Source organism: Argiope bruennichi, chromosome 1, assembly GCF_947563725.1.
Source record: "Argiope bruennichi chromosome 1, qqArgBrue1.1, whole genome shotgun sequence".
In the NCBI taxonomy this organism is placed as follows: domain Eukaryota; kingdom Metazoa; phylum Arthropoda; class Arachnida; order Araneae; family Araneidae; genus Argiope; species Argiope bruennichi.
The window spans coordinates 116,323,133-116,335,646 of NC_079151.1; positions in this window are offsets into that span (position 1 = coordinate 116,323,133).

Genomic DNA, 12,514 nt, shown 5'->3' on the forward strand with positions numbered 1-12,514 from the left:
TGATGGTCATTGTCATAACAATTGTCCTTAAAAGTATGTTTCTCTCTTTCAACTGACTGTCTACAAAATTACCGTTCTTAAAGGTTCTTTACCTTTGCTGGATTTAAGGAACATTTCTGGCAATCAAATGAAATTTAAAATGGGTTTTACAAAAATGAATAATGAACTAAAATGATTTTTTTTTTTTTTTTGCTTTCTAAAGAACATTAAAACTGTATTCATGCTGCATGGGAATGATTTCTTTATCCCCTTTCAATCTGATTTATACCAATTGTACACTTCTTTTGATGGTCATTGTCATAACAATTGTCCTTAAAAGTATGTTTCTCTCTTTCAACTGACTGTCTACAAAATTACCGTTCTTAAAGGTTCTTTACCTTTGCTGGATTTAAGGAACATTTCTGGCAATCAAATGAAATTTAAAATGGGTTTTACAAAAATGAATAATGAACTAAAATGATTTTTTTTTTTTTTTGCTTTCTAAAGAACATTAAAACTGTATTCATGCTGCATGGGAATGATTTCTTTATCCCCTTTCAATCTGATTTATACCAATTGTACACTTCTTTTGATGGTCATTGTCATAACAATTGTCCTTAAAAGTATGTTTCTCTCTTTCAACTGACTGTCTACAAAATTACCGTTCTTAAAGGTTCTTTACCTTTGCTGGATTTAAGGAACATTTCTGGCAATCAAATGAAATTTAAAATGGGTTTTACAAAAATGAATAATGAACTAAAATGATTTTTTTTTTTTTTTGCTTTCTAAAGAACATTAAAACTGTATTCATGCTGCATGGGAATGATTTCTTTATCCCCTTTCAATCTGATTTATACCAATTGTACACTTCTTTTGATGGTCATTGTCATAACAATTGTCCTTAAAAGTATGTTTCTCTCTTTCAACTGACTGTCTACAAAATTACCGTTCTTAAAGGTTCTTTACCTTTGCTGGATTTAAGGAACATTTCTGGCAATCAAATGAAATTTAAAATGGGTTTTACAAAAATGAATAATGAACTAAAATGATTTTTTTTTTTTTGCTTTCTAAAGAACATTAAAACTGTATTCATGCTGCATGGGAATGATTTCTTTATCCCCTTTCAATCTGATTTATACCAATTGTACACTTCTTTTGATGGTCATTGTCATAACAATTGTCCTTAAAAGTATGTTTCTCTCTTTCAACTGACTGTCTACAAAATTACCGTTCTTAAAGGTTCTTTACCTTTGCTGGATTTAAGGAACATTTCTGGCAATCAAATGAAATTTAAAATGGGTTTTACAAAAATGAATAATGAACTAAAATGATTTTTTTTTTGCTTTCTAAAGAACATTAAAACTGTATTCATGCTGCATGGGAATGATTTCTTTATCCCCTTTCAATCTGATTTATACCAATTGTACACTTCTTTTGATGGTCATTGTCATAACAATTGTCCTTAAAAGTATGTTTCTCTCTTTCAACTGACTGTCTACAAAATTACCGTTCTTAAAGGTTCTTTACCTTTGCTGGATTTAAGGAACATTTCTGGCAATCAAATGAAATTTAAAATGGGTTTTACAAAAATGAATAATGAACTAAAATGATTTTTTTTTTTTTTTTTGCTTTCTAAAGATTATTAAAACTGTATTCATGCTGCATGGGAATGATTTCTTTATCCCCTTTCAATCTGATTTATACCAATTGTACACTTCTTTTGATGGTCATTGTCATAACAATTGTCCTTAAAAGTATGTTTCTCTCTTTCAACTGACTGTCTACAAAATTACCGTTCTTAAAGGTTCTTTACCTTTGCTGGATTTAAGGAACATTTCTGGCAATCAAATGAAATTTAAAATGGGTTTTACAAAAATGAATAATGAACTAAAATGATTTTTTTTTTTTTTTGCTTTCTAAAGATTATTAAAACTGTATTCATGCTGCATGGGAATGATTTCTTTATCCCCTTTCAATCTGATTTATACCAATTGTACACTTCTTTTGATGGTCATTGTCATAACAATTATCCTTAAAAGTATGTTTCTCTCTTTCAACTGACTGTCTACATATATTACCAATGAATTAAGCCGTTTTCATATTCTTGCTATGAAGCTGTTGGCTACTTTGAAGTCTCTTCAACTCAAGTCTGCTTTAATGACTTTAATCATACCTTAGTCTACCTTAACGCAAGAACGTTCCAAAGCCTTTATTCGCTTTGCTTAAATTTTTGTATCCCTGTTACACTTGTGGCAAATTGTCATAAATCATCTCAATGGCATGTTTCAATTTTCTTCACGAGAAAATTATTTGAATATTATATTATTAAAAATTATATTCAAATACCCGTTAAATATTTATCATGAGAGCTTAGAAACATATTTGAACTCTATTTTACATATTTTCCATGAACGAACTCAATCTACACGCCTTTCTGTTATGAATACTAATTTTATTTTATTGCATGATAAAATTAGTTTTAAGTTAACTTATATGCCATTTTACTCAATGCAATTTAGACAAACTATAAGGCTGATGCTTTAATTTTTCAAGGGGCAGATGTTCAAACAAAATTACCGTTCTTAAAGGTTCTTTACCTCTGCTGGATTTAAGGAACATTTCTGGCAATCAAATGAAATTTAAAATGGGTTTTACAAAAATGAATAATGAACTAAAATGATTTTTTTTTTTGCTTTCTAAAGAACATTAAAACTGTATTCATGCTGCATGGGAATGATTTCTTTATCCCCTTTCAATCTGATTTATACCAATTGTACACTTCTTTTGATGGTCATTGTCATAACAATTGTCCTTAAAAGTATGTTTCTCTCTTTCAACTGACTGTCTACAAAATTACCGTTTTTAAAGGTTCTTTACCTTTGCTGGATTTAAGGAACATTTCTGGCAATCAAATGAAATTTAGAATGGGTTTTACAAAAATGAATAATGAACTAAAATGATTTTTTTTTTTTTGCTTTCTAAAGAACATTAAAACTGTATTCATGCTGCATGGGAATGATTTCTTTATCCCCTTTCAATCTGATTTATACCAATTGTACACTTCTTTTGATGGTCATTGTCATAACAATTGTCCTTAAAAGTATGTTTCTCTCTTTCAACTGACTGTCTACAAAATTACCGTTCTTAAAGGTTCTTTACCTTTGCTGGATTTAAGGAACATTTCTGGCAATCAAATGAAATTTAAAATGGGTTTTACAAAAATGAATAATGAACTAAAATGATTTTTTTTTTTTTTTGCTTTCTAAAGAACATTAAAACTGTATTTATGCTGCATGGGAATGATTTCTTTATCCCCTTTCAATCTGATTTATACCAATTGTACACTTCTTTTGATGGTCATTGTCATAACAATTGTCCTTAAAAGTATGTTTCTCTCTTTCAACTGACTGTCTACAAAATTACCGTTCTTAAAGGTTCTTTACCTTTGCTGGATTTAAGGAACATTTCTGGCAATCAAATGAAATTTAAAATGGGTTTTACAAAAATGAATAATGAACTAAAATGATTTTTTTTTTTTTTTGCTTTCTAAAGAACATTAAAACTGTATTCATGCTGCATGGGAATGATTTCTTTATCCCCTTTCAATCTGATTTATACCAATTGTACACTTCTTTTGATGGTCATTGTCATAACAATTGTCCTTAAAAGTATGTTTCTCTCTTTCAACTGACTGTCTACAAAATTACCGTTCTTAAAGGTTCTTTACCTTTGCTGGATTTAAGGAACATTTCTGGCAATCAAATGAAATTTAAAATGGGTTTTACAAAAATGAATAATGAACTAAAATGATTTTTTTTTTCTTTTTTTTGCTTTCTAAAGAACATTAAAACTGTATTCATGCTGCATGGGAATGATTTCTTTATCCCCTTTCAATCTGATTTATACCAATTGTACACTTCTTTTGATGGTCATTGTCATAACAATTGTCCTTAAAAGTATGTTTCTCTCTTTCAACTGACTGTCTACAAAATTACCGTTCTTAAAGGTTCTTTACCTTTGCTGGATTTAAGGAACATTTCTGGCAATCAAATGAAATTTAAAATGGGTTTTACAAAAATGAATAATGAACTAAAATGATTTTTTTTTTTTGCTTTCTAAAGAACATTAAAACTGTATTCATGCTGCATGGGAATGATTTCTTTATCCCCTTTCAATCTGATTTATACCAATTGTACACTTCTTTTGATGGTCATTGTCATAACAATTGTCCTTAAAAGTATGTTTCTCTCTTTCAACTGACTGTCTACAAAATTACCGTTCTTAAAGGTTCTTTACCTTTGCTGGATTTAAGGAACATTTCTGGCAATCAAATGAAATTTAAAATGGGTTTTACAAAAATGAATAATGAACTAAAATGATTTTTTTTTTGCTTTCTAAAGAACATTAAAACTGTATTCATGCTGCATGGGAATGATTTCTTTATCCCCTTTCAATCTGATTTATACCAATTGTACACTTCTTTTGATGGTCATTGTCATAACAATTGTCCTTAAAAGTATGTTTCTCTCTTTCAACTGACTGTCTACAAAATTACCGTTCTTAAAGGTTCTTTACCTTTGCTGGATTTAAGGAACATTTCTGGCAATCAAATGAAATTTAAAATGGGTTTTACAAAAATGAATAATGAACTAAAATGATTTTTTTTTTTTGCTTTCTAAAGATTATTAAAACTGTATTCATGCTGCATGGGAATGATTTCTTTATCCCCTTTCAATCTGATTTATACCAATTGTACACTTCTTTTGATGGTCATTGTCATAACAATTGTCCTTAAAAGTATGTTTCTCTCTTTCAACTGACTGTCTACAAAATTACCGTTCTTAAAGGTTCTTTACCTTTGCTGGATTTAAGGAACATTTCTGGCAATCAAATGAAATTTAAAATGGGTTTTACAAAAATGAATAATGAACTAAAATGATTTTTTTTTTTTTTTTTTTGCTTTCTAAAGATTATTAAAACTGTATTCATGCTGCATGGGAATGATTTCTTTATCCCCTTTCAATCTGATTTATACCAATTGTACACTTCTTTTGATGGTCATTGTCATAACAATTATCCTTAAAAGTATGTTTCTCTCTTTCAACTGACTGTCTACATATATTACCAATGAATTAAGCCGTTTTCATATTCTTGCTATGAAGCTGTTGGCTACTTTGAAGTCTCTTCAACTCAAGTCTGCTTTAATGACTTTAATCATACCTTAGTCTACCTTAACGCAAGAACGTTCCAAAGCCTTTATTCGCTTTGCTTAAATTTTTGTATCCCTGTTACACTTGTGGCAAATTGTCATAAATCATCTCAATGGCATGTTTCAATTTTCTTCACGAGAAAATTATTTGAATATTATATTATTAAAAATTATATTCAAATACCCGTTAAATATTTATCATGAGAGCTTAGAAACATATTTGAACTCTATTTTACATATTTTCCATGAACGAACTCAATCTACACGCCTTTCTGTTATGAATACTAATTTTATTTTATTGCATGATAAAATTAGTTTTAAGTTAACTTATATGCCATTTTACTCAATGCAATTTAGACAAACTATAAGGCTGATGCTTTAATTTTTCAAGGGGCAGATGTTCAAACAAAATTACCGTTCTTAAAGGTTCTTTACCTCTGCTGGATTTAAGGAACATTTCTGGCAATCAAATGAAATTTAAAATGGGTTTTACAAAAATGAATAATGAACTAAAATGATTTTTTTTTTGCTTTCTAAAGAACATTAAAACTGTATTCATGCTGCATGGGAATGATTTCTTTATCCCCTTTCAATCTGATTTATACCAATTGTACACTTCTTTTGATGGTCATTGTCATAACAATTGTCCTTAAAAGTATGTTTCTCTCTTTCAACTGACTGTCTACAAAATTACCGTTTTTAAAGGTTCTTTACCTTTGCTGGATTTAAGGAACATTTCTGGCAATCAAATGAAATTTAGAATGGGTTTTACAAAAATGAATAATGAACTAAAATGATTTTTTTTTTTTGCTTTCTAAAGAACATTAAAACTGTATTCATGCTGCATGGGAATGATTTCTTTATCCCCTTTCAATCTGATTTATACCAATTGTACACTTCTTTTGATGGTCATTGTCATAACAATTGTCCTTAAAAGTATGTTTCTCTCTTTCAACTGACTGTCTACAAAATTACCGTTCTTAAAGGTTCTTTACCTTTGCTGGATTTAAGGAACATTTCTGGCAATCAAATGAAATTTAAAATGGGTTTTACAAAAATGAATAATGAACTAAAATGATTTTTTTTTTTTTGCTTTCTAAAGAACATTAAAACTGTATTTATGCTGCATGGGAATGATTTCTTTATCCCCTTTCAATCTGATTTATACCAATTGTACACTTCTTTTGATGGTCATTGTCATAACAATTGTCCTTAAAAGTATGTTTCTCTCTTTCAACTGACTGTCTACAAAATTACCGTTCTTAAAGGTTCTTTACCTTTGCTGGATTTAAGGAACATTTCTGGCAATCAAATGAAATTTAAAATGGGTTTTACAAAAATGAATAATGAACTAAAATGATTTTTTTTTTTTTTGCTTTCTAAAGAACATTAAAACTGTATTCATGCTGCATGGGAATGATTTCTTTATCCCCTTTCAATCTGATTTATACCAATTGTACACTTCTTTTGATGGTCATTGTCATAACAATTGTCCTTAAAAGTATGTTTCTCTCTTTCAACTGACTGTCTACAAAATTACCGTTCTTAAAGGTTCTTTACCTTTGCTGGATTTAAGGAACATTTCTGGCAATCAAATGAAATTTAAAATGGGTTTTACAAAAATGAATAATGAACTAAAATGATTTTTTTTTTTTTTTTGCTTTCTAAAGAACATTAAAACTGTATTCATGCTGCATGGGAATGATTTCTTTATCCCCTTTCAATCTGATTTATACCAATTGTACACTTCTTTTGATGGTCATTGTCATAACAATTGTCCTTAAAAGTATGTTTCTCTCTTTCAACTGACTGTCTACAAAATTACCGTTCTTAAAGGTTCTTTACCTTTGCTGGATTTAAGGAACATTTCTGGCAATCAAATGAAATTTAAAATGGGTTTTACAAAAATGAATAATGAACTAAAATGATTTTTTTTTTTTTTTGCTTTCTAAAGATTATTAAAACTGTATTCATGCTGCATGGGAATGATTTCTTTATCCCCTTTCAATCTGATTTATACCAATTGTACACTTCTTTTGATGGTCATTGTCATAACAATTGTCCTTAAAAGTATGTTTCTCTCTTTCAACTGACTGTCTACAAAATTACCGTTCTTAAAGGTTCTTTACCTTTGCTGGATTTAAGGAACATTTCTGGCAATCAAATGAAATTTAAAATGGGTTTTACAAAAATGAATAATGAACTAAAATGATTTTTTTTTTTTTTTTTGCTTTCTAAAGATTATTAAAACTGTATTCATGCTGCATGGGAATGATTTCTTTATCCCCTTTCAATCTGATTTATACCAATTGTACACTTCTTTTGATGGTCATTGTCATAACAATTATCCTTAAAAGTATGTTTCTCTCTTTCAACTGACTGTCTACATATATTACCAATGAATTAAGCCGTTTTCATATTCTTGCTATGAAGCTGTTGGCTACTTTGAAGTCTCTTCAACTCAAGTCTGCTTTAATGACTTTAATCATACCTTAGTCTACCTTAACGCAAGAACGTTCCAAAGCCTTTATTCGCTTTGCTTAAATTTTTGTATCCCTGTTACACTTGTGGCAAATTGTCATAAATCATCTCAATGGCATGTTTCAATTTTCTTCACGAGAAAATTATTTGAATATTATATTATTAAAAATTATATTCAAATACCCGTTAAATATTTATCATGAGAGCTTAGAAACATATTTGAACTCTATTTTACATATTTTCCATGAACGAACTCAATCTACACGCCTTTCTGTTATGAATACTAATTTTATTTTATTGCATGATAAAATTAGTTTTAAGTTAACTTATATGCCATTTTACTCAATGCAATTTAGACAAACTATAAGGCTGATGCTTTAATTTTTCAAGGGGCAGATGTTCAAACAAAATTACCGTTCTTAAAGGTTCTTTACCTCTGCTGGATTTAAGGAACATTTCTGGCAATCAAATGAAATTTAAAATGGGTTTTACAAAAATGAATAATGAACTAAAATGATTTTTTTTTTGCTTTCTAAAGAACATTAAAACTGTATTCATGCTGCATGGGAATGATTTCTTTATCCCCTTTCAATCTGATTTATACCAATTGTACACTTCTTTTGATGGTCATTGTCATAACAATTGTCCTTAAAAGTATGTTTCTCTCTTTCAACTGACTGTCTACAAAATTACCGTTTTTAAAGGTTCTTTACCTTTGCTGGATTTAAGGAACATTTCTGGCAATCAAATGAAATTTAGAATGGGTTTTACAAAAATGAATAATGAACTAAAATGATTTTTTTTTTTTGCTTTCTAAAGAACATTAAAACTGTATTCATGCTGCATGGGAATGATTTCTTTATCCCCTTTCAATCTGATTTATACCAATTGTACACTTCTTTTGATGGTCATTGTCATAACAATTGTCCTTAAAAGTATGTTTCTCTCTTTCAACTGACTGTCTACAAAATTACCGTTCTTAAAGGTTCTTTACCTTTGCTGGATTTAAGGAACATTTCTGGCAATCAAATGAAATTTAAAATGGGTTTTACAAAAATGAATAATGAACTAAAATGATTTTTTTTTTTTTTTTGCTTTCTAAAGAACATTAAAACTGTATTTATGCTGCATGGGAATGATTTCTTTATCCCCTTTCAATCTGATTTATACCAATTGTACACTTCTTTTGATGGTCATTGTCATAACAATTGTCCTTAAAAGTATGTTTCTCTCTTTCAACTGACTGTCTACAAAATTACCGTTCTTAAAGGTTCTTTACCTTTGCTGGATTTAAGGAACATTTCTGGCAATCAAATGAAATTTAAAATGGGTTTTACAAAAATGAATAATGAACTAAAATGATTTTTTTTTTTTTTTGCTTTCTAAAGAACATTAAAACTGTATTCATGCTGCATGGGAATGATTTCTTTATCCCCTTTCAATCTGATTTATACCAATTGTACACTTCTTTTGATGGTCATTGTCATAACAATTGTCCTTAAAAGTATGTTTCTCTCTTTCAACTGACTGTCTACAAAATTACCGTTCTTAAAGGTTCTTTACCTTTGCTGGATTTAAGGAACATTTCTGGCAATCAAATGAAATTTAAAATGGGTTTTACAAAAATGAATAATGAACTAAAATGATTTTTTTTTTTTTTTTTTGCTTTCTAAAGAACATCAAAACTGTATTCATGCTGCATGGGAATGATTTCTTTATCCCCTTTCAATCTGATTTATACCAATTGTACACTTCTTTTGATGGTCATTGTCATAACAATTGTCCTTAAAAGTATGTTTCTCTCTTTCAACTGACTGTCTACAAAATTACCGTTCTTAAAGGTTCTTTACCTTTGCTGGATTTAAGGAACATTTCTGGCAATCAAATGAAATTTAAAATGGGTTTTACAAAAATGAATAATGAACTAAAATGATTTTTTTTTTTTTTTTTGCATTCTAAAGATTATTAAAACTGTATTCATGCTGCATGGGAATGATTTCTTTATCCCCTTTCAATCTGATTTATACCAATTGTACACTTCTTTTGATGGTCATTGTCATAACAATTGTCCTTAAAAGTATGTTTCTCTCTTTCAACTGACTGTCTACAAAATTACCGTTCTTAAAGGTTCTTTACCTTTGCTGGATTTAAGGAACATTTCTGGCAATCAAATGAAATTTAAAATGGGTTTTACAAAAATGAATAATGAACTAAAATGATTTTTTTTTTTTTTTTTTTGCTTTCTAAAGATTATTAAAACTGTATTCATGCTGCATGGGAATGATTTCTTTATCCCCTTTCAATCTGATTTATACCAATTGTACACTTCTTTTGATGGTCATTGTCATAACAATTATCCTTAAAAGTATGTTTCTCTCTTTCAACTGACTGTCTACATATATTACCAATAAATTAAGCCGTTTTAATATTCTTGCTATGAAGCTGTTGGCTACTTTGAAGTCTCTTCAACTCAAGTCTGCTTTAATGACTTTAATCATACCTTAGTCTACCTTAACGCAAGAATGTTCCAAAGTCTTTATTCGCTTTGCTTAAATTTTTGTATCCCTGTTACACTTGTGGCAAATTGTCATAAATCATCTCAATGGCATGTTTCAATTTTCTTCACGAGAAAATTATTTGAATATTATATTATTAAAAATTATATTCAAATACCCGTTAAATATTTATCATGAGAGCTTAGAAACATATTTGAACTCTATTTTACATATTTTCCATGAACGAACTCAATCTACACGCCTTTCTGTTATGAATACTAATTTTATTTTATTGCATGATAAAATTAGTTTTAAGTTAACTTATATGCCATTTTACTCAATGCAATTTAGACAAACTATAAGGCTGATGCTTTAATTTTTCAAGGGGCAGATGTTCAAACAAAATTACCGTTCTTAAAGGTTCTTTACCTCTGCTGGATTTAAGGAACATTTCTGGCAATCAAATGAAATTTAAAATGGGTTTTACAAAAATGAATAATGAACTAAAATGATTTTTTTTTTTTTGCTTTCTAAAGAACATTAAAACTGTATTCATGCTGCATGGGAATGATTTCTTTATCCCCTTTCAATCTGATTTATACCAATTGTACACTTCTTTTGATGGTCATTGTCATAACAATTGTCCTTAAAAGTATGTTTCTCTCTTTCAACTGACTGTCTACAAAATTACCGTTCTTAAAGGTTCTTTACCTTTGCTGGATTTAAGGAACATTTCTGGCAATCAAATGAAATTTAGAATGGGTTTTACAAAAATGAATAATGAACTAAAATGATTTTTTTTTTTTTGCTTTCTAAAGAACATTAAAACTGTATTCATGCTGCATGGGAATGATTTCTTTATCCCCTTTCAATCTGATTTATACCAATTGTACACTTCTTTTGATGGTCATTGTCATAACAATTGTCCTTAAAAGTATGTTTCTCTCTTTCAACTGACTGTCTACAAAATTACCGTTCTTAAAGGTTCTTTACCTTTGCTGGATTTAAGGAACATTTCTGGCAATCAAATGAAATTTAAAATGGGTTTTACAAAAATGAATAATGAACTAAAATGATTTTTTTTTTGCTTTCTAAACAACATTAAAACTGTATTCATGCTGCATGGGAATGATTTCTTTATCCCCTTTCAATCTGATTTATACCAATTGTACACTTCTTTTGATGGTCATTGTCATAACAATTGTCCTTAAAAGTATGTTTCTCTCTTTCAACTGACTGTCTACAAAATTACCGTTCTTAAAGGTTCTTTACCTTTGCTGGATTTAAGGAACATTTCTGGCAATCAAATGAAATTTAGAATGGGTTTTACAAAAATGAATAATGAACTAAAATGATTTTTTTTTTTTTTTTTTTTGCTTTCTAAAGAACATTAAAACTGTATTCATGCTGCATGGGAATGATTTCTTTATCCCCTTTCAATCTGATTTATACCAATTGTACACTTCTTTTGATGGTCATTGTCATAACAATTGTCCTTAAAAGTATGTTTCTCTCTTTCAACTGACTGTCTACAAAATTACCGTTCTTAAAGGTTCTTTACCTTTGCTGGATTTAAGGAACATTTCTGGCAATCAAATGAAATTTAGAATGGGTTTTACAAAAATGAATAATGAACTAAAATGATTTTTTTTTTTTTTGCTTTCTAAAGAACATTAAAACTGTATTCATGCTGCATGGAAATGATTTCTTTATCCCCTTTCAATCTGATTTATACCAATTGTACACTTCTTTTGATGGTCATTGTCATAACAATTGTCCTTAAAAGTATGTTTCTCTCTTTCAACTGACTGTCTACAAAATTACCGTTCTTAAAGGTTCTTTACCTTTGCTGGATTTAAGGAACATTTCTGGCAATCAAATGAAATTTAAAATGGGTTTTACAAAAATGAATAATGAACTAAAATGATTTTTTTTTTTTTTTTGCTTTCTAAAGATTATTAAAACTGTATTCATGCTGCATGGGAATGATTTCTTTATCCCCTTTCAATCTGATTTATACCAATTGTATACTTCTTTTGATGGTCATTGTCATAACAATTGTCCTTAAAAGTATGTTTCTCTCTTTCAACTGACTGTCTACAAAATTACCGTTCTTAAAGGTTCTTTACCTTTGCTGGATTTAAGGAACATTTCTGGCAATCAAATGAAATTTAAAATGGGTTTTACAAAAATGAATAATGAACTAAAATGATTTTTTTTTTTTTTTGCTTTCTAAAGATTATTAAAACTGTATTCATGCTGCATGGGAATGATTTCTTTATCCCCTTTCAATCTGATTTATACCAATTGTACACTTCTTTTGATGGTCATTGCCATAACAATTATCCTT